We start from the raw sequence: 22,278 nt of genomic DNA on the forward strand, positions 1-22,278 counted from the left end.
ACATGTCAGGGAAAGAGAGCATGTGCCACGAGCACCTGCGTCCAGTCTACTGAGAAGGAAACCAAAGTCACAAGCCAGAGAGCCAGACAGCAGCAAGTGACCCTCGCAACTCTGGATCCCCGTTTGTTCATGACCCGAGAGACGTAGAGACGGACCCACTTGGATTCTTGGGAACAGGAAAATCCCCAAACCATCGTTTACTATTTTCAAAGGAGTTTCAATATGGGCAGAACTCAAGACTAGTGTTCTTCAGGCTAAGTTTATATCCTGAAATATGCTTCTTGTAAGAAATAATTTAAAAATGTGGAATCTAAAATCAAGCAAAAATAACATACAGTATGTTCAGCTTTGAAATTTGCCGAGACTCAGCCAAGTTTACCATAAACAGAAGGCAGAATTGTCTATTTTTAACTTTACAGCCCTTGGGTGATTAAAATTTTGAGCCATAATAAACAACTTCTTTCTTCTTTGCAACATAATTTCTCATTTGAAATGGCAGTCTTTTTAGTTGTTTAGGAGATATGGATTGAGCACTTCGTGTTTTTAAATTCTTTCTTAAACGGAAATTTCTTGCAGAGACTAAATGCATGCATAAGCATGCCAAAAGCACAGACTTTAAAAAAAGAAAAGAGAAAAAACCTCACGGAGGCCCAAAGCTGAACTCCTTCTCTCTTTCTGTTTTAACTGTTGCACAGTTGTTGCATTTCAGGAGCAGAACACAGTAACAGGTCCCACCATTCCACCTGTAGAAGTGCAGCGGCCACAAACACCTCACCACCACCCCGTGGGTATTTGGCAATCTAGCATGTTTGCAGATCTCCTGTGTCAGCAGAAAGTGTATCTTCCCACCAGGAAAGACAGTTGCACATGCAGTAAACCAACAACCTTTGACACACCAGTTAATTACATCAGTTAGCTACTATCTCCTGTGCATGATCGCAGTGTTAATGAAACTATTTTGGTGTGGAAATGAAACGGGTCAAGACAAGCAGATCAGGAAACAGAAGGGATTTAGGGTCACGTAGAATGTCAATGCGATGAGTCACACAGAACTTAACTTTGGCCCCCAAAAAGAATATAAAATGTTTCCCTCTGCTGTAACACTGGTATTCTTTTCCTCTGGCATCACTTAATGCTAAATAGCTCAAAACTCTTCAGAAATTACCAAGTTTAACAGCATTGCCGCCCATCAAGAGCCATTAGCAAGCAGTTGCGTTACTGGAGATAAACCAAGCTCAGAATCATAGGTGCTGACTTTGAATGCAATGGTTTCTCCCTGAGGGAAAGAGACAAGTGAAAGAGGATGCCCCATCTCTGGTTTGGATGACAGGGTGACGAATGGTGACAGCCACTCATTTTGAAACACAGGAAGATGAGCAAATTTGTTGGGAAAATGGGTCATGCAGTGCAAGATGTTAACTCAGGTGTTGCCTCATTTTTTCACGTCCAGAGTGGGTTTGAGGCTCCAGAGAAAGACCTACTTTAGTCTTCATGTGCAAAAGAGAATATCCCACCAGCCACTTAAATATTTAAGCTTCTTCTTAGGGTCATTTTAAGGAATCTCTTCTCCAGATTTTACAGCCATGCTCTCCTCAACTGCCCCTCCTGTGATACGATTTCCTGATCTATTAGCATCTCCATTTGGTTGGCCCTCCTCTTAGCATTTTGCACCCAAAATGGGCAAAAAATTCCAGCTGTGGTCAGACCACAGCCCAACACAGCATCAGCTGTCTAAATGGCCATGTCACACTGCCAGCCCCTATTAATCTTGTGGTCAGCTTACACTCTTGGGTTGTTTTCACGTGAACTGCTGTCAAATCAAGTTTCCTCCACCCTGCCTCTGGATAATGAGGTTCCTTGTCCTAAATGCAGGGTGCCTCCTTCCTAGACTGTCTATGTTTAACAGAAAATGGGGATTTGCATCCCATTTTCATTTCATTCTTACCAATTCTGTCCCCAACTTTGCCGGAATGCCCAGAGGTACAGCCTTTTGGAATGAGCTTTCCCATGCTACATTCTAAAAGAGTAACACAGTCTGAAAATGTCCTTATCCCTTTTATCACTGGATTCTCCATATCCAGGCTACTTTATAAATAGCATTTTTCCCTACAGAAAATATGTAAAGCCACGGGGTGGTGGGGGGACGACAGGGGGAGGGGCTGCACACAGAGAACAAGATAATTTTTCATCAGTCTTGGAACAATGCAGGCCCACTGTCAATTATTTATTTCTTACTCTGGAGTACAAAATTTGTATTCTTATAATGTACATTTAGATACTATGCACTGGCCTCCCCCTACCCCGTCCACTTCCCTCCCAAAAAACTAGTGGGATATTTACCAACATCCGCGAGGCCAGTCAACAATTCAGGGCTTTAGGTGGGGAGGAATGTTGTCGGCATTTACTTAGCTATCAGCATGTAACAGGCTGTGTAGCCTTCAGGGCAGAAGTACAGAAAAGTGTAAAGGAGGGAGCTATGTTTAAAAAAAAAAAAAGTACGCTGGCCGATTATCAGGACTTATCTCAGCCTCTGCAGCCCCACTGCCTGGCTGTCTCAGGGTCATATAAGGATTTGGAGCTCGGGGAGTGAGTGGTCTCGAGGCTTCTACCTCCCTGAATATCCTATCACCATTTATGGGGTATCATTCAAGTTTGGTGGAACCTCATGTCAGAATTCCACCAGGTCAGGGAGCTGCAGGGGAGCTACTCTTTCACCGAGTTCTCAAAACATCCTGCAAATTCAACCATTAGCACATACCAAAATTGTCTGTCAAAATCCCTAAATCGGAAGTATAACAGCAATGTGACAGCTCTACGGAAGAGGGCAGAAGTAGAAATGCACCTAACGGGATGCTTATCAGCGTTAGAAATTAGAGAGAACTTCTTAATAGTTAAGCTCATTACCACAGTCTTTAAGGAAGAACAGCAATACCTCTGTCTGGGGTAATTTAGATGTGGCTGTGCCTGAAGGCAGGAGGAGAGACAGGATCACTTCCCAACAGCAGAGTTCATTCGCAAGGCCACCAGGGCAGGCACTGAGATAGAGCGTTACACCACCTCCAGTGAGGGAAGGCTGCCTCCTGTCAGCTCCCAACGCCCAGACCAGCTTTCAGGGAAGGGGACGTAACTTCCCTCCTTACTTCCTGGGCTGTAAAAGAGATACCCAGGAATCTCCTAGGGGAAAGAAAAAGGTCTCCAGTAGCTGCATCCCGGATTAAGAGGGTCCACCACGGGCCGCCTCGCTCTGCGGAACCAACCAGCCCCATGGAGCCCTCTCCGAAAACGCCCCTGCCCAGCACCCAGGCGCCGTGCCCCGGAACCTGACACAGGAGCTACTAGGGCAGCTTCTGGGCGCCTCTGCACATCCTTCTCCCTCGTTTATCCTCAGAGTAACTGAATGAGTTATGAATTATGTCTGTTCTACAGAATAGGAAACCGAGCTCTGAGAGTCTAAAATGACTAAGCCTTCACTAGAAAGTGAAAGCCAGGGTCTGACCACAAAGATTCCTTCCACGTCTAAGGGGCCAGCGTATTTTGAAGATAATTTTTGTTTTACTAAAAATAAATGAAAGAATGCTCTTGCTCTTTCGTTTTCTGAGAGGCGAGTCGCCATAATCACTTTTCTTTTTTCCCCTGATCTTAACTGCATCTAACCTGGCCTCTTTCAACTAGAGACAACGGCGCTAACAGTAAGAAGAGAGAACATTTCACTTTTACATGCCAATCAATGCGTGACAACATCGACCAACTGGAGAGGACTTCCGCGTTGCTTCCTCTAGTAACCGACTGAGAAATCCCTGCTGACATCAAGCCTGAAGCTGTGGCACCAGGACCCCGAAGCCTGAGGCAGACAGAGCTGAGGGCAGGCTCCTCCCTAGCTGCACCCGCAGTCACCAGGGAGCTTCAGCAAATCCGAAGGCCCGACCCATCCCAGGTGATGCCAGCAGGCAGCTGAGGCCGAGACCACAGGCGGAAAGCAACAGACCAGAGGGTTAACCACAACACTGAGCAAGTTCATTTAGAACCCACCCAAGGATGAGAGGAGAGAGAACTGCGTCCCAGGAACTTTCAGGGCAAGTCTGGGTTTTTTTTTGGTTTTTTTTTTTTGTTTGGAAGATCAGCCCTGAGCTAACATCTGCCAATCCTCCTCTTTTTGCTGAGGAAGACTGGCCCTGGGCTAACATCCGTGCCCATCTTCCTCCACTTTATATGGGACATCGCCACAGCATGGCTTGACAAGCGGTGTGTTGGTGCGCACCCGGGATCCAAACCAGCGAACCCCGGGCCGCCATAGTGGAGCGCGTGCACTTAACCACTTGCGCCCCTGGGCTGGCCCCAAGTCTGGTTTTAAAAGCGACATACACACCTGCACAAGTTTTCCATCCAACTGCCCCAGGAGCGAGCCCTTGGAGCCAGCCGACCCTGACTTCCAGTTCCGACTCTTCGTCTTTCTGAGTCTCTTTCTCCTTGTCTGTGACATTAGGTCAGGAACACCCACCTTGCAGAGTCATCTTCAACATTAAACGAGATACAGTGCACAAGACACTGGGCACGCAGCACTTACAAACAGTTCCGCCTTCTGAAACGTCTCTTCATTTGGCTGCTCCGCACTCCCAACAACTCACTATGTCTGAGTCACCATTCTTTCCAAGAACTATGAGCTTCTGTCCTCTAGCATCTTCCCCTAAAATGATCTTGATCCATAAGATTAAGGGTAGAGTATTTACATTCATAATCCAATCCTCACATATTTATAGGATAGCTCACTTGAAACCACTCCTCATTAAGTGGAAGTTTCTTTTAAATATGGGGCACCTGTTACGTGCCAGGTATTGTACTAAGCCGTCCATACTTACAATATCATCTAATTTCATTTAATTCTTATGAAGCCTCTTCAGGAAAAGAAGTATTCCTCTCATTTTACAGATGATGAAACTGGACTTCACAGAGGTGAAGTAACTTGCACAGACACAAGCACACACACACACAAAGGGCTGGAGGAGAACTTGCTAGTATGTGAACTCAGGTCTGTCAAAACTCCAAAGTCAGACCACAACTGTGTCCCCTAGCATATAAAATACTTCATATATAAAGTGTATATGAATACTTTACATAAAAAGTATTCATAAAATACTTTGTGCATATGTGTGTACATGCCAAACTTTAAAAGATTTAAGTATAAACTGTATTTCTGTAATTAGAACAGCATCATAAAATTAATTTGTAAATCAATATCGAAATTCAACCAGTTTCTATGTTGAGCAATCAGTGTTAATTTACCTCTCACAAGGGCTACAAGGTTCTACAGCACCTCCCCTTCCCTTTTATACTACCCAAGCTTTTCATTTGCCCTAATGTTGACTGCCTTCCCAGGGCATCTACTGCTTTGCGCATAATTTGTCTAATTAAATTTAAAGAAGAGATGTTTCAGGGAGCACCATTTCATCATTTCCTCCTATACTCCATGCTGGGGACTTTAATGAGGACCTAAACCCCATCTTAACTCAGCCTGAGTTTCGGCACAGATGAACTGTGCTTGTTAAGACAGTCTTCAGTTGTCAGGAAAAATAGCTTTATTAAGGTCATGGAATGTGGAGAGTTTGATTAAAGCCAATCAAGGAAGAAAGCCAGGCTGCAGCACAGTGAATCAAGCCTGGGTACAGCATGTTGAACATAACTTAACCTAGCCTATCTGTTAAAAGCAGACATAAATAAGATCAGCTTTCCAAAAAGAATGCATGGACAAATGCAGGCATATTACATGGTGTAATATATCTCCTGAGTTTAAGTTGAACAACTCTTTCAAAAAGCACCATATATTTTAAGCCACATAGATGAAAGTGACAGTGGAGGGTTGTCAATAGCTCCTGTCATCTAAAAAAAGGGAGGGGAGGGGCCGGCTCGGTGACGTAGTGGTTAAGTGCACGCATTCTGCTTCAGCAGCCCAAGGTTCGCAGGTTCAGATCCCAGGCACGGACCTACACACCGCTTGTCAAGCCATGCTGTGGCAGCATCCCACATATAAAGTAGAGGAAGATGGGCACGGATGTTAGCCTAGGGCCAGTCTTCCTCAGCAAAAAAGAGGAAGATTGGCCACAGATGTTAGCTCAGGGCTAATCTTCCTCACCAAAAAAAAAGGGGGGGGGCATTACTTATATTCTTTCAGATTTAAAATGTGTGATCTATGGATACATCCTGCCAATGATGCACACAGATACCCCTGTCCTGTTAATCTGCAAGCTAGGCTTCAGCTCAGGACACCTGAGTGACTATCATTAGCAAATGGAATGTTAAGGTATTCAACACTAACAATATTTTGGAAAGCTCTTCTAAGTGGGGTTTATAATATTGTTTTAGTTTCAAGAAAATTAAACAGTTGGGTGACAGGAAGGAATAGAAGGAATCTGGAAATCTCAAGACGTAGGCTATAGTCCTGACTCTGAGGTCACTGGTTGCATGACCTTCCAGAAGTCCAAGTTGGGCTACCTGGGCCTCAGGTCTCCCAAGAGCCACATGAGAGTGGCTGAACTAACGGACTACGAAAATTTTAAAGTTCTACCATGCTAGTCAAGTTATCACAGCCTTCACTCCGTTTCCTTCCTAGTTTACGACAATATGTTGATATGAAGGGCTATCCTATATTGTTACTTGATACTTCAATTTAAGAATCCCAATTCAAAAAATAACTGGAGAATGAATGAGGGTAAAGCCTTGAGGAGTTTCGAAAATGAAGAACAACTGTCCAGATGCCCATGAGCTCTTTCTCTTTGATAACAGCATTCTACCTCTGTTTTCCTTCCATCCTTCCTTCCAGACACACAGCTCCAGGACATATTGTTACTAAAACACACGCAGACTTATTTGTTAAAAATACCTTTATAGCTAATTCCATGACACTGATTTTAGTCAGACTCAATGCTAAATTCACGATTATCAATCCACAGTATTAACAATTAATACTTTAACCTGGTCATCAAAAGATCTTGAAGTGTTCGTATCTAAGACGCCCCAAATCCTATGTTATACCTTGTGTAGCTGAAACAGGTAAGCATCCCCATGAGATAGCTGCACTCGAAATTTTAGAGTTCTGCGGAGTAAGACGGACTTGAGAAGAGAGCAGACCACGCCTCCACGACAGCCTGACTCCCCACCTTTTTCTGATTTACTAGAGGTAATGGAATACAGAGGCTTAGGAAGAACAGAGGAGAGCTGTGCATAATAGGATTTAAATAATCTGATTTTCCTAAGAAAAGAAATTGAGAAGCAAAGAGATAAAGGATTTTCTGTACGTACACACACTCTCACACTTCTTTAAAGCACCCTGTAGTTCCCAAAGCATTTTTGTATCCCTTAGATATCACTTAATCATTATGAAACCATCAGGGCAAGCGGGGCAGGTACTATTGTTTCCAGAGTTTAAGAAATGGGAGAGCAGACAAGCTAAGTGACTGTGGCAACATCACACACTTCACTAATGGCAATGCCGGAGCAGACCCAGGTCTTCTGAAGTCTAACCTAACGCCATCCCAGGATACGATACACTCATTCTTTTAACTCAACAAATATTTACTGAGTGCCAGTTATGTGTCAGGCACTGTCCTAGATACTAGGAAAACAACAGTGAACAAGACTGATAGGCTCCTTTCCCTCCCAAAACAGTCCAGTGCACCTATGCATGTATTTACAATATGTACAGCTTAATATATATGGCTTTTCATGCACTTTTCTATACCAGCCTGTTTATGAGACTCATTAAAAATTAAGATTACACATAAATATTTATTATTTTTTAAGAACTGTGCTGATTAGGCCAACAGAGAACAAATAAACCCCAGCCCCTCCCGCCTCCCTTCCTTCCTCATTCCACACAGCTAGCCTTTTAAAACAATCTGGGTAAACAGCAAAGTAACATCTATTCGAGTTACACATTTGTCCACATGCTAAGAAGAAAAAAAAAAAAACGGGTATAAAAGTCTTTAGAAAAAGGAGAGGTTCAGAATCATGGAGAGGGCTTTTTTTAAGGATCATTTTAAGCACACACACAGGATCTTACAGAATGTACACAGACATCTTGTTTGGAAAAAGTTTGTCCTTTTTTCTTTCTTCTTTTTAATCTACACAAAGCACGGTCTTACAAAGCCTGGGGGGTGGGTGCCCCCATCTCTAGCCCTGTTGCTGAATGAAAGATGGACAGGAAATTAACGCAGTGGTAGGGCGTTCCTTGCCAAGAGTGAACTCTGAAACAAAAGGCCCACTATTGTGTGAGAACGTCTGACATCTACGCCCTCAGCCATGTTCTAAACTTCAGCAATCCTTCAGCATGATCTATGGTTTGTTGTAAGTTTTTAACATATGTATCTAACGTGTTGTATTACGCCTCATCTTCCAACTCCTAAAAAAGAAACAGATTTTAGTTTCTTTGTTCCTCCTTTCCCTCCTTGTTTGTCTTTTTAGCCAGGAACAGGGCTCCTCAATGACTTGAACTAGCTTCCTTGTCTTACCATCCATGCCAAAAGCACCCTACCTTTGAGACCTACAGGATTTCAACTGTTACCAAGTCACCTGAGATTACCACATTAACCCTTGTTGTCCTGAGCTGATGTTACAGAAAATGGTCATTTCTCGATAAATTTGTGAACCTCACATTATTGATATTTCCCCCATTTCTAATAGCCTTTACAACATGAATACCATGGAAAGAACACCAAAACATGAGGGTAGAAGCTAGTAATCTAAGACTTTAAAATCAAACCAAAGTAAATCAAGGTTAAATCAAACTTAGGTAGAGCCACTAAGCATGATCCATTTATGGGATGAAGTTAAAAGCTGAGACTTCTTTTAGCAATCATAGTGATTGCTTTGTTTGACATTCAGTGCTAATATCTCAGAGAACTTTTTAGATAAATTTTCTTGATTCTTTTTTGTCCAAAATGACATAATCAAAGCTTGTCATATCTTCACTGCTATTCTCGAAAAGCAAGTTGGGTTTACTTCATTTCTATCAACTGGCTTGCCTCTATTTAATTACTTCCAAAGAAATGTATAAAAGTGTGACCTACCAACACAAAACCATGCTCCTCTGCTATTTAAATAGGTGCCAGTAAAGCCAGAAGTAGGAACAAGTCACCAAAGCGTCAGCTGTAGAAATTTCTGGGCCCATTCCAAAAGTCTACATCTGCTTGGCAACAACTCAGAAAAGAGATACGGTTACTCTTTTTACAGTAACATAGCTTTCCCAGGCTTCAGTGTATGAAAAACAGCTTGCTCTGTATCAGAAGAAAATCCAACCAGATTTGCAAAAATCACACACTCACTATTCTGCCCCATCAACTTAAAAATCACAGCCATACATGGAACCAAAATCATCAATGACATGGTTATCATATAGTGTCCTGTTCATACAGTCTGAAAGCCCAACTGGGAATCTTTTTTTCCTTTTGTTTTTGCAACATAAACACTTAAGCATTTAGTGATAAAATATTAAAAGCGTGAGGCTCCAGACCCAGTGAGTATAAGCTGCTGATCTAGCACCAGGCACCAAAGAAAGGTGTCAAGTGTGTTAACAATGTGGCTCTAGCTTCGCCATCAGGGGCCCAATTCTTTCCCTAACATGCTTGCCTTGTTCCTACTGTCCACAGTTCAGTGTGCACATAGCACTAAATGTATCCCCTTAAAATCTAGGGAGGAAATTCCACACATCTATGTCAATGAACAAAGTAACTGTCACATTTGTTCACCACAAACAACAGATCTAGACACTGTTTTTAATTATAACATTAATTGATCTTTTGTCACCACTAATTAGAGTGATAACATCACATTTAGTTACGTTAGTAGCATGAGTCAACTTTGAGTTGCCGGAAAATGCATCAATGGGTAAGAGTAAAGTGGGCAGAGAAAGGAGAATTTAGAGGAAAGAGTGATGTTATTTTTCAAAAAGAAATGTTTATCACACTTGGGTGTGTTTTTATACTTTAATCTTGTTTCTTGCAAAACCTCATTTGGTCTCTTTGCGACTGGAGTTCATACCACTATTTTATAAAACGTTCCCTCAGTGTTGGGAACTTAACAGACAAAGAGAATGGGTAGATGACCGGAAAAGCTACCTTTGTGCCTTGAAAAAAATGTCCCATGAACCTGTCATAGCCCTAGTCTGTGAGAAACGTAAGGGACTTTAATGGGTATTTTAGCAGAACCCCTTAAAATTAAGTGATGAATTGGAATGGGAAAAGTTACTCCAATAAAAGCAAACAAATTAACTAACCTGACCTTGGTGCACATAAAAGATTCATTTTCTTAATGGAAACAAACTCATTGAGTCTAGCTCAGATTTAACCACTGAAGTGTATGTGGAACCTAAATTAAGCTATAGAGACGTACGCCTCCAGAAACTCAGGTGTACCTGCACAAGTAGGTGAGTGTTCTTACAGCTGCCAGCTCTGCCGCTGGCATGGTCTAGGATGACCCACTTCTGCAATGATTACCACATGAGTCAGAAACCTGTTAAGACCCAATTAACAAAAATGTTATGCATCACTGATGCATGCTTTGTCCAGAGCTTAATTCCACTGTTTTCCTAAGTAAATTCTGTCTTTTCTACTCATTAACTTTCTCTTCCCTTGGGTACCAGTAGCAACTTCTCCCACCCTGTTTAAAAAGGTTACAGAAGACCTGAATCTTACAGACGATGGGCATGCCTTCTTGTCCCTTACTCTGAAAGAGGGAGATGACAGCTGTCTTCATCACACAGTTGGCATGTCTGATGCTGTAAAACCACAAATCTGTCTTATTTCACTAGCAGTCTTAAAGATAACCTCAGTGTATCCCAAGAAAACTATAAATGGGCTGGTCTTTCCTCTTCTTCCTACCTCAACCACCAAAACTGTTTTAACAAAAAGTAGAAGTAATTACCAAATAAGTCATTCTGGGAGCCTAAGAAAAAGCTTCGAGTCCAAGCTGGTGACACAAGACTATCATGCTTGAAGCAATCAAAGACATCCACTTTGGCTTTTTGGAGAAAAGAGTCAAGGAAGAGTCATCATAACAACATAAGAGCCATTACACTGGGTCAATTCCCTTGTCTATCACGCCAGGATTCTAATTCTAATGAGGCCCCCAAAAGACAGTTTGTAGAAGGTACGGCTGTGCTCAGAATGTCTCTCAACATTCTTAGCTTTACTAGCTGTCCTTAACATATTCATTATCTCTAAACTTCCGTTGGAAAATGTCCTTAACGTGAAATACAGCAAAGAACTTGCAACTTCAGATGATAGGACTGTTGTCTTTCTGTGGGTATATTTCACTTGCGTAGCAACTGTTCTTTAAACCAATTTGCCTGGGTTTATGCTCTTACTCTGTAGGATGATGGCGGATATACATAAACTAATCCTTGGGCAACTGGGCTATTTCACATGGTCTAGAAATGATCTTTACTTAGTCTTATACTTTTAACATTTAGAAGATTAAAGGAAAAAAAGCAGGAGGTAGGCACCACCGTTTGTTGGAAAGAGCGTTATTGCTGTGCGTGTGCAACCTTACGAAAGTCACCTCACTAATAGGACCGGAGTTTCCGTATCTGCAAAATGTAGGGGATTGTATCAGCTAACCTCCCTCAGGTCTCAATGCCTGAAATTCTTCTTACATATGTAAAATCCTCAATTTCTACTCCTTGCAGGCCAATGCTCATTTAAACAACAACATATGAGGGGGTTATGTTAATCAACAGTTTCACTTAGGCTACATATTTTTAATTTCACACATAAAAAAGCTCATCATTTTTAACTCTGCTCTTCACTTCCCTGTAGATCACATCTCATTATGGTCCATTATTCCTCCTCTTCATTATTTATTAAATTAATTAGGTGTTTGGTACAATTGCATTTTTATGCCATTCACTCAAATACACGTACATGAAATAAGTTGACTAAAATAATCCAATTCTGAAATACTAAATAACAGGCAGTTTCATCTAAATCATTTCATTCAATTCACAAACTGTAAGAGTCTACTATTTGCCAGGTGAGGGGTTAGTGCTGGGGAGGCTGAGACTTGCAGAGGCCCCGCCCTCGAGGAGCCCCCTGTCTCGTGAAGAAGCCAACACCTGCTCCACAGGGGTAAGAGCTGGCCGTGTACAAGACGGTCATTAACATCCCACCCACTTTCAAAGGCTCCTGCAGAGTGACGGGTAAGGTTTTGGTGAATAATACTTGGGCTTATAAAACAGTGAAAAATAAATGCAAACTCTTTAACACTTATATTTTTTACCTTTCAAAGGACACATTTTTTAAAAGGCCTACTTCCTACTTAAGAAATATTGCCATCTCTTTTCCATTTTTAAGGGCATAATTATTCTTTTTCTATGTCCAGGAGTATCATGAGAATGCAAAAGATACTACAAACTTTCATTTTACCCGAGTATCTTACAAGACCACATACCATGTGTTCTGGACAAAGTAATGTGGTCAATAATGGTTATATGAATTTATGGTTGCTTGGGAAGCCCTCCTCGAAGAGATTAGTTAATTCAACCTGGAGGAAGTTCTCTACTTTGAATAGTTCTTCTTTTTTTTTTGTGAGGAAGATCAGCCCTGAGCTAACATCCATGCCAGTCCTCCTCTTTTTGCTGAGGAAGACCGGCCCTGAGCTAACATCTATTGCCAATCCTCCTCCTTTTTTTCCCTTTTTCTCCCCAAAGCCCCACTAGATAGTTGTATGTCGTAGTTGCACATCCTGCTAGTTGCTGTATGTGGGACGCCACCTCAGCATGGCTGGACAAGCAGTGCACTGGTGCACGCCCGGGATCCAAACCCAGGCTACCAGTAGCAGAGCGCCCACACTTAACCACTCAGCCACAGGACCGGTCCCTTAACTTTTTAAGATAACGAGTTCTTTTAAAAATTTGACAATTGTTACCAACCCTCTTCCCAGAAAAAAATCACAGGTAGTCTAAATACTGTGTGCAATTTTAAGAACTAATACACAGATCACAAGTTAACCTAGCCTGTTCATCCTGTTCACTATTTTTGCTCATGGCTGGAATGATAGCATGCTAACCATCGGCTGATGAACCAAGCAGGACAGGATCAAACTAAGGTATCTTCTAACACTCACATTCTCAGAGTCCAGACCTGGAATTCACAAGAGCTCCACATATTCACAGGTGAGTTGCAGTCAACAAGAAGACATTTGTTTGTGTGTGTGTCTCCGTTTTTTAAAAAATCAGCTAGGGGCTGCCCCGTGGCTTAGTGGTTAAGTGCACGCGCTCCGCCACTGGCGGCCCGGGTTCAGACGCCGGGCGCACACCAATGCACTGCTTGTCCGGCCATGCTGAGGCCGCGTCCCACATACAGCAACTGGCAGGATGTGCAACTATGACATACAACTATCTACTGAGGCTTTGAGGAGAAAAAGGGAAAAAAAGGAGAAGGATTGGCATGGATGTTAGCTCAGGGCTGATCTTCCTCACAAAAAGAAAAAAATCAGCTAAGTACAAGATGGCAGAGACCATGTGGGCAGCAGTGGTTGTTAATACACCTGCATAAGGAAAGAGAACTCCTCCAACCGTGTGATGTTCCTGAGGTAGACTCGGGACCAGGGAGAGATGCTAAGGAGAGGCAGATTTCAGCTAAATAAAAGAAAGCATTTTCAAACAATGTGCACTATCAGACAGAAGAGCTGCCTTAAGGGGGGCTCTCCCTTCAACCTCGGAGGCAGGTCAGTGTAGCAAGAAGGTGGAACGAGGTTCTAATTTCAGTTTTGCCCTAAGCTTGACACACGAGCTGAGGCAAGTTCCTTATGCTTCTATAACTTAGTTTCCTCATCTGGAAACTGGAGGTTATAAAACCCACACATAAGTCAAATGAGACGGCAAGAAAGTGCCCACTCCAGAATCTCGCAGATATTACGTCTTCACCATGAGCTCCTGCCAACCTCCATCTGCACTCCCCCACCCCTCATGCTCCTCTGGAAGTATTTAAGCAGAGGCTGTGGGGAATCACACAGAGCTTCCTACAGAGGAAGGCGATGGACAGGATGGCCTCTGAGATCCTTTTAAGTCTAGGGTTCGGTTAACAAAACTACTCTTAGGCAACATCTCTTCTACATCACGTGTACGAAGGTGAAAATGATTTACGTTCATCCATCTCCCTTCCTGAGGCAGCCACCTGAAAATCAGAATGAATGCTCTTACTTTTCTTCTTGGGTATTATATGCTTGCTAGCTCATTCCACTTTATTTCAAAGAATTTTCCATAAGCTCTTAAATGTTTCCATATGACACCATATTCTGCAGGTAACCTGAGTTCATACCATTCCCCAAACATGAGTCCCCATAAAACGTTCCAGGATCTCTTTGTGTGCTCTGAATAGAATTTGTTAGGCTGCCAAATCATTCGGTCTTCTCCAGATAGCCTTGCCGTTCCAAACTTGGTTATCAAATTCTTTTATCAGCATATTTTAATCAAAGCCTTTCAAAACAGTCTGAGGGTTTAGGAAATACCGTAAGGTCTAAAGGAAAAAAGCAAGAGGGTGAAATATAACTACCAATTGGGACAGAGGCAAAGGCCTATTCTGACTCTGCTTTAGGACACACAGCACAGCAGAAGCTACTGTCATCTTAGGAGGAAAAATGCCAGCTCAAATGTCACATGTGAATAAATTATTGGCCGTTCAGAAAACGAGCGAAAAAAGAGGTTTTCCAGTTTTATTCCTAACCCCTGAGTGTATACAAGATCTTTACTTAGGACAGTTTAAAAAGAGGGAATCTCTCTTTTGTCAAGAAATCATCATCCACCACTCAAAAATTTTAAAAATAAAATGAAAAATTAAAAAAGGAAGAAAAGTCACAGGCTCCAAGCCTCCTAAGGCAGCAGAGATTCACTACTCTCAGAGTGAGAACGGAGATGGTGGGCGCAATCCAGAGCCACAGCTGCCGTGGGGGCTGCTGGGCTCTCTGTCATTTCAGAAGCCTTGCTGCATACAGACACGTCTGAACATGGCCACCTGGACTCCCTCTTCTCTCTTCCCTCCACCGCTCCCTGGGCCAGGGGAGGAAGAGGCAAGGCATCTACAGTGTCTGCCACCCCACAGGCAGGTTGATTTTTCAAATAGGGCAATAATTAAAAAGAAAAAAACTGGATGCCTTGTCCCATTCAGCCCCAATTCTATAACTAAAGGAAATCACTGTTTCTTTCAACCATGACAATAAACACTCTTCAGTGAATAACTCATCAGTGGAAAGCTATTCCAAGAATTCTACATTGATAACAACCACAAATGGGGAGCTGGAAAGAACTCTGCCGGTGATCTGCTCTCAACGCCTCACTATTCAGATACCTGGAATGCCCACTCCTCTGCCGGTCAAAACAGAAAATCCTTACGAAGGATTCGGAACCCAAATCTTCCTGTCTCCCCCAGACAGAATTAACCTTTCCTTCCTTTGTGAGCCCATATCTCACGAACAACACTCGCCACACTCGTCAGTCATGACATCAGTCTCCACTGCGAGACCTTGAGCCTCTCGAGAGTAGGACCCAGTCTTATTCATCTACGCGTCCGTAATGCCTAGCATAACGATGGGCTCAGAGAAAATTTTCACAGTTGCCTCAAAAAATGGTTGCTGAATTAACTCCGATCAAAGGACACAAGGTCAAGAAGCTAAAATGACTGACCAAAGACCAAACGGCTGTAACAAGAACCCCAACAAGGCTCCCTCCACTCTTCCACAGGGACCTCCCGAGCTAAAAGGAGGATGGCAATGGCTTCTTCTGCTGTTGGCTCTCAAATCCCAGCTGCTCTCCCTTCAGCACCAAAGCACCTCTTCCTCCAATAGGCACTCAGATTCAAGGAAAAGGAATCATCTGTTTTGCCTAGTATTAAATAATTTGATAAAAAGATGGTAAAACAGAAAGGTTTTACACATGCAAATCTGCCCTTGCACCCGATTTCAATTCTCTGATTCTCCTGATCTACATTCCTGCTCTCCAGATGGACCATCAGCTTTACAGCAATGCCAGCAACAGCTTGTGCATTGTTTGTTTAAAACAAAGATGATGGATTAAATATCATATGCAATGTGAGGAAAGAGGTTAAGGCTAATATTCCTGTTCTGAAATATATCATAAACCCAGTCCTTGTAGCTTTTTTCCCCAGTGGATCTGTATAAATAAAGATTTAATTTTATTTTTCAGACTCAGACGAGGAGCATGCATTCATCTAGAATATGGAGCCTTTCCATCGCTCCAGATTTATTCTTGTTCGAAGGCATCATTACCCTCCAAATTATACAGACTTATGTCATTTCACTGAAACACTCATTCACCCATCACATGCCCGGATCCAACAGTAACACTTTTGTTTTAAAATTATGCCAAAATGAGCAAACTTGAAATTCTTTCACCTATATTTGAGTACTCTGCAAAATGTCTTTAATCTCTCAAATAAATTCCAACAAAAAATCTACAATTTCAATGCAAAATATATAAACCAAAGAAATCACAGCAGAGGTCTCTTTCTGTACCCTCTGCATTACTATATGAAGCTGCCTACAAAAAGTTGCCAGTAGGGTGGACTGTGTATCAAAACCAGCCCTACTGTGTAGGTTTCCTGCCATGATTATGGACTCTGTCCTACATATTTATATATCATCTCCATTAGGAAAATGATTTAAGAAAACACACACACACACATTTAGAAGCCAGGATGGAAGAACTCTGCAAAATGCAAAGATAATTCTATAAAGGGATTCTGACGATAGGATATCATTTAAGAAGATTATCATCAACAAAAGAATACTGATTAGGGTCTGAGAGTCCCATGGGGAATATCTCCAGAGAAGAAACCAAAGATGGAACTCTCCATCTCCTCCCGGCCACGAGGATGGGTGTGCTGAGTGGAAACAAGGAGCCCATCTGGACTGCCGCAAATGCAGTCGAATCCCAGATCCAGCACAGGCGCCGGCTTCTCAACCAAAAGTTCTATCACTCGGCCATTTCTATCAGCTAGTCAGGTTGAAACTTTATTTAAGGCTGGAATTTGGCCCTCCCCGGTTGCACCACGAAGAGAAAATATTTAAAGAAAGGTGTTTTGCAATTCCTATGTTTGAAATGAGGGATGAAACTCTGTAGTGCTACTAGCGCTTTCTAGATGCCAGTTCAATGACATCCATTTTATATGTCAGGAAAGAACAGCAGGCAGATTGTATGTCTAATGAGAAACTCAACAACCCTGTGCAAACTCGGGGATCCACGCGAGTTAGTCTAAAACTCTAAAATACGACCCTTATGGCAACTTGACCACCAAAAGCACTCAGAACCCAGCAGTACTGCCTGTAACTCGGTCTCTCTTTCAGAATACTGGATCGCCACTTTCTCCTGTATGTTTGCACATGTGAGACTACTAGTAGACTAACAGGTACATACAAGCACCTAGAGAAATAAAAAGAAGCTATGATACAGAATGTTCCCATTAGCAATATAAAAAAAAAATAGCCAGAAATATACCACGGGTCAACAAGCAGAAACGTTAATAAATTTAACTTTTAAATACGGGAAGTCCCATTCAGTCACAGAATACACATTTTATCTAGGACCTTGAAGCTCAAGTTTGGGTTAAGCGAAACCTAAGGTCCCTCACAGCTATAAGATTCTACGATTCTTTGAGTCTCTTTTTTATTTGTTCACTGGCGTTCTTCCTTGTCAGGGAAGGCAGCTCCAGCCTCCCTTTAGAGGTCTTCCCACCTACACATCTTCCTGCTGCAATAACACCAATTGAGCGGAATGCACAGTTATGTAACTCTCAGATCAAACGAGAACGGAGCAGAGTCCCACACCAGTCCACATGCCATCACACCATGCCCAGCCGGGGAACATCTCATTTTACCAATATGCTAGAGGCTGCTCTGACTATTTCCCAAGAGGTTAGGTTAAAAATTCTCCTTTCTTTGGATTTACGGGCGAAACAAAATCACACCATTGGAAGTTAGTGAATGACAGTATCTCCTGCTGTCATTTCCTTCACAGAGCTACTAAGGAAAGCAGAGTCCACTGCGCACCTCTACTGAACCGAGTCAGAGTCTTTGCCTCATAAAGCAAACTCTATCTGTACCGACTCTATAGTCACCATTTTCTGCTAATGACTAAAAACTCACTCCAGACGAGTAGAAACATGTCTGAGTTTTCACTGGAAATTAATTCCAGGGCAAAAATGTAGGAAATGTTTTTAAAAAGCTGTAACTCTGTTGATTCATTTCTGGTTTCTTGCTTATTTTACTCCCTAGGATTTTTTTTGGAGGAGGGTCCATTTGTGATAACACAGTATATTTTTACATTTTGAGCATAAGGTTGCTAATTTCTAAACTCCCTCCAAAGAGAGTTTATATGTTTTCTTACCCAAAGAGAACACTTTTTAAAAGAGCAATATAATACAGCACAGACTCTCACCTGAAAAACAAGAGTGCAAAAAGCCCTAGGAAAAGCAGAGTTAAAGACGGTCATTTAATCAGCCTTCACTCACACTCGGACATTTATGCATTGCGTCATTTGCAGGACACAAGTCACACGCTGTCCTCAGTCCACTCCATTGAGTAACAGACAATGCAACGCTTTAAATTTGATTTCCTAATGTCCTGGAGGTCAATTTAAGACCTTATCATTTGTTAACACATTTATTGTAAATTTATTCCAGATTTTTAAAACTGGATTTGGTATTATGGCTAATAGATACTGTTAACAAAATATATTACAGGGCACTAATTAGACATCACAAAACGCAAAGTATTACTGTGTTCAAGTTTTAAATCTGATTTGGGCAGTTACAAACTTAAAAGCATCTTCTGCCCTAGAACTTTCTTTGACTATTAATTTCCAATGTTTTCATGTTCCCTAAATTTAGAACCAGCTAAAGCGTTTAAAAAGTCGTTTGTGTGAGAGCCTCTTTTCAGCTTGAAATGGACTTAACTGCACGCTGTTAATAACTTCAAGCACCGGAACTGTAGTGGGCCTCATACGAGTTACCGCCACCACTTTCAAAGACATTTGCCATCACGTCCATGGAGATGGGACCAGAAATGACTGCATCACTTTCCCAAAGGCTTCACTGCAAGCTTATCACTCTGTCACTGAGAACTGTCACTGTCACAGCAGACGTGAAATAAGTGGACACGCGAACACCACCATCAAAAACGACCAGAGTTTGCCTGGAGTGCCCAACCCTGTGTAGCAACAAATGTTGATTTTGATTCTACAATATTTCCAAACAATCCTTAAATCTGGCAGAGTGAAAGAATACTAATCACCTAGATAAATGTGTTTCTTTCGCATTCTGGAGAGGCGCCATAAGAATATATCAAGTTTAGTAAGCTTATGTGAGTGGAGCACTGCCCCATTTTGCATTACTTATTGAATTTCATATTATTTTATTAGGATGTTGGTACAGACACTATGTAAAACTCTACAATTAAGTTAATTCAATCTTGTCATTTCATATAGCTACAAATATTACAGGGCACAAATCAAACCTATGGCCAAGTATACACCACACAATTTAGGCCAAAGAAATCCGGTTTGACCTATATGAGCCAAAAAAATGAAAGTGGAGGGGGAACTCCTTTTCTTTGGCCTTGATGAGCCAAACACACTATCCACACAGATCAGGCTCCTCTGAGATGTGAGTAAACCCCACACGGAGAGAATGAACTACCAACCCTCTCAACGTGCAAACTTTCTGCTGCAAATGCTCATTTGTAAAGCAATATTAAAGTTGACGAGTTAGCAGATAAGAGCAGAAGTGTTCAAGTTCAAGGGCATGAAGAACAAATATCTACTCAGAGTATACACCTGCTGTACGATTACTGTTTCTTCACTGAAAATTCATACACTCTCATAATACACACTTCTTCCCAAATAAGGAGGCAAGCAAACATTATATTTCCACAACAAAGATTTTCAGTTATAATAAATGGCTCAAACCTTCAAACCTGAATTTTTTAACTTTCCAGAGTTTTAGTCTGAATAGATGCAAAAATTTAGCAAGAAATATCAGACAAGTTATCTCAGCCATACAAATTATTTATGAGCATCCATGCCATCTATACAAAATCAAAATGAAGACCACAGCACAACGCCAACGTCTCTGATTAACGTGGCCCCAGTTTACATTTCCATACGGTTTCTCTTAATTAAAGACAAACAGAAATTTCCTCTCACTAAACACTTTTAGGTTCAAGTTTACTTCCTAGAGCTGTTTCTAAAAGCGTGTATCATTTGTTTTGCTGAGTAACTGAATTACCTCATATGATAAAGCCATTAACTATGTGGATCTGGTAACAAAGCAAGAACATTTGGCACAGGAAGAGAGGGTTTACTGTGGTCGGGCTTGGGGAGTCGGGTAAGCAAGATTCTATAAGTGTCTCTAGGGGGAAAATACCTAAATAAAAGCAAAAGTCACCAAATTATATGCACAAATATTTAAGATTTCATGGGAAAAAAAGATTTATGTGCATTATTTCTTTCAACTGGAGATCATAATAACTTATCTGGAAATTAGCCTGAATAATTTCCTGCTTGTATTGTAGGAGGAAAAATCTACAGTATCTTTCATGTTCTGTACATTTTTTTCAAAGAAAGCTGAGATTTCTTCTAGATCAAAGTGGTCTTCCTCTTGCCTGGACGTCACGGCAATGATTCCCTCTACGACTCGGGCACTGACCCCCAGTGCTTCCATCGCACGGCAGTGCACCAGCACAGTCTGCAGGCAGACGGGCCTGGGTCCAAATGCAACCTTCACCACCCCTGACTTGCTGTGTTACCTTGCGCTCAGCAGCTTACTCCCGGAGGGCCCTGGCTCTCTCTAGACACTCTCCCCTGACACGCCACGGTCCAGCCACAACGGCTTTCCTTTCTTCAGTCCCTGGGAGACACACACACACACCCCGCCAAGTTCTGGGTACTTGGTCTTCTCTCTACGTAGATGCTCAGGGTGAGCATGGCCTCATCCTCCACATTCCCATCTAAAGCAGGTCCCTCACTTCTTCTCTATCACCCTGTCTGCTTCTTTTAGAGATTTACCCCATTTAGAAATGATTTTACTTGTTTACCCATCCCCACACTGTGAACCCCACAAGAGCAGGGCTCTTTCTGCCTTGTCCACTGGTGTATTCCCAGTATCTGGCACAGTGCCTGGTACACAGTGGACAGCCAATAAGAGTTGGCTGAATAAATGAACTGAAAACAATATTGATTACATATAGAATTATTTTCTCCAATCAGATTCCCAGAAATGACATTACTGATTCTGAATTTCTTTCCCTTTCTTTAACCAGAGGAAAGTTCATAGTTTCTGGCCCATGGGAAGGTATCTTAGGGACTGAAGTCTACTTTCATCACAGATGACAGGCAATATGAGATAGGGACTATGTCACATGCATTAAGCTCAGAGCCTTATACACAGTAGGTATTCAGTATTTGAGAGTACCTACTATGTCATATTTGAGAGCTTTAGTACCTAAATGATAAACTGTAGCGTGTCAAGACAATGAATTATTAAGCAACTATTATTAGTGAAGAATATGATAACCTCTTAAAACATTCAAGTTATATCCACCAAATAATACTAAGTAAAAGGAAAACAAAATTACATACGTGATATATCATTACATAACACAAAAACTATGCCGACCCACAAATCCACATTTTCTTCTGTTCTTAACATTATTACAGACTTGACAACAAAGGATTAGCACAGAGAGAGACAATTTCCTAAATGTAAGACCTTAAACTTTTAGGAGGAAACAAACGGTATTAGGGAGACCAAGTGAATCCTGTATCACGACCCAGTGATTCATTACAAACACCCTTTTCTCTGGGGCTCATTCTTCCACCACTATGGAGGCATCTATATCCAGAACCTCCATTAACATTAATGGGAGGTAGCCACGTAACTTCACCAGGAGTCCACTAGAGAATTGACCCTGTAAGAGAAAAGGCTTTCATTTATTAAGTTTATAAAGAATTCTTAATATAATACAAATAGTGGTGCCTCTGTTAACTGCCACGAAGGGTGCAATCATGCTGAAGAAGGTGAAATAAAACAATTAAACTAATTCTGCTATATTCACAGAAAATATAGTTCATAAAGCTACCTGCCTCTAACACCTTCCAACCCCCTCCACTCTCAGCAAGAGACTATCCTTTAATACTTTACTGTAATTCCAAAAGCAAATCGTATCTTTAAAGTATTTCTTGTCATTAACAAAATGGCATATTTTAAAATGGAATGTCCTAAC

General features: G+C 41.8%; 1 protein-coding gene across 1 annotated transcript in view; it reads right to left on the reverse strand.

Moving 5' to 3' along the window:
* NFIA (nuclear factor I A) overlaps positions 1 to 22,278 on the reverse strand; it is a 353,376-nt gene that overhangs the window by 294,795 nt on the left and 36,303 nt on the right. The window lies entirely within an intron of this gene.

Source organism: Ceratotherium simum, chromosome 2 (assembly GCF_057802395.1).
Source record: "Ceratotherium simum simum isolate JZ-2026a chromosome 2, ASM5780239v1, whole genome shotgun sequence".
Lineage (NCBI taxonomy): Eukaryota > Metazoa > Chordata > Mammalia > Perissodactyla > Rhinocerotidae > Ceratotherium > Ceratotherium simum.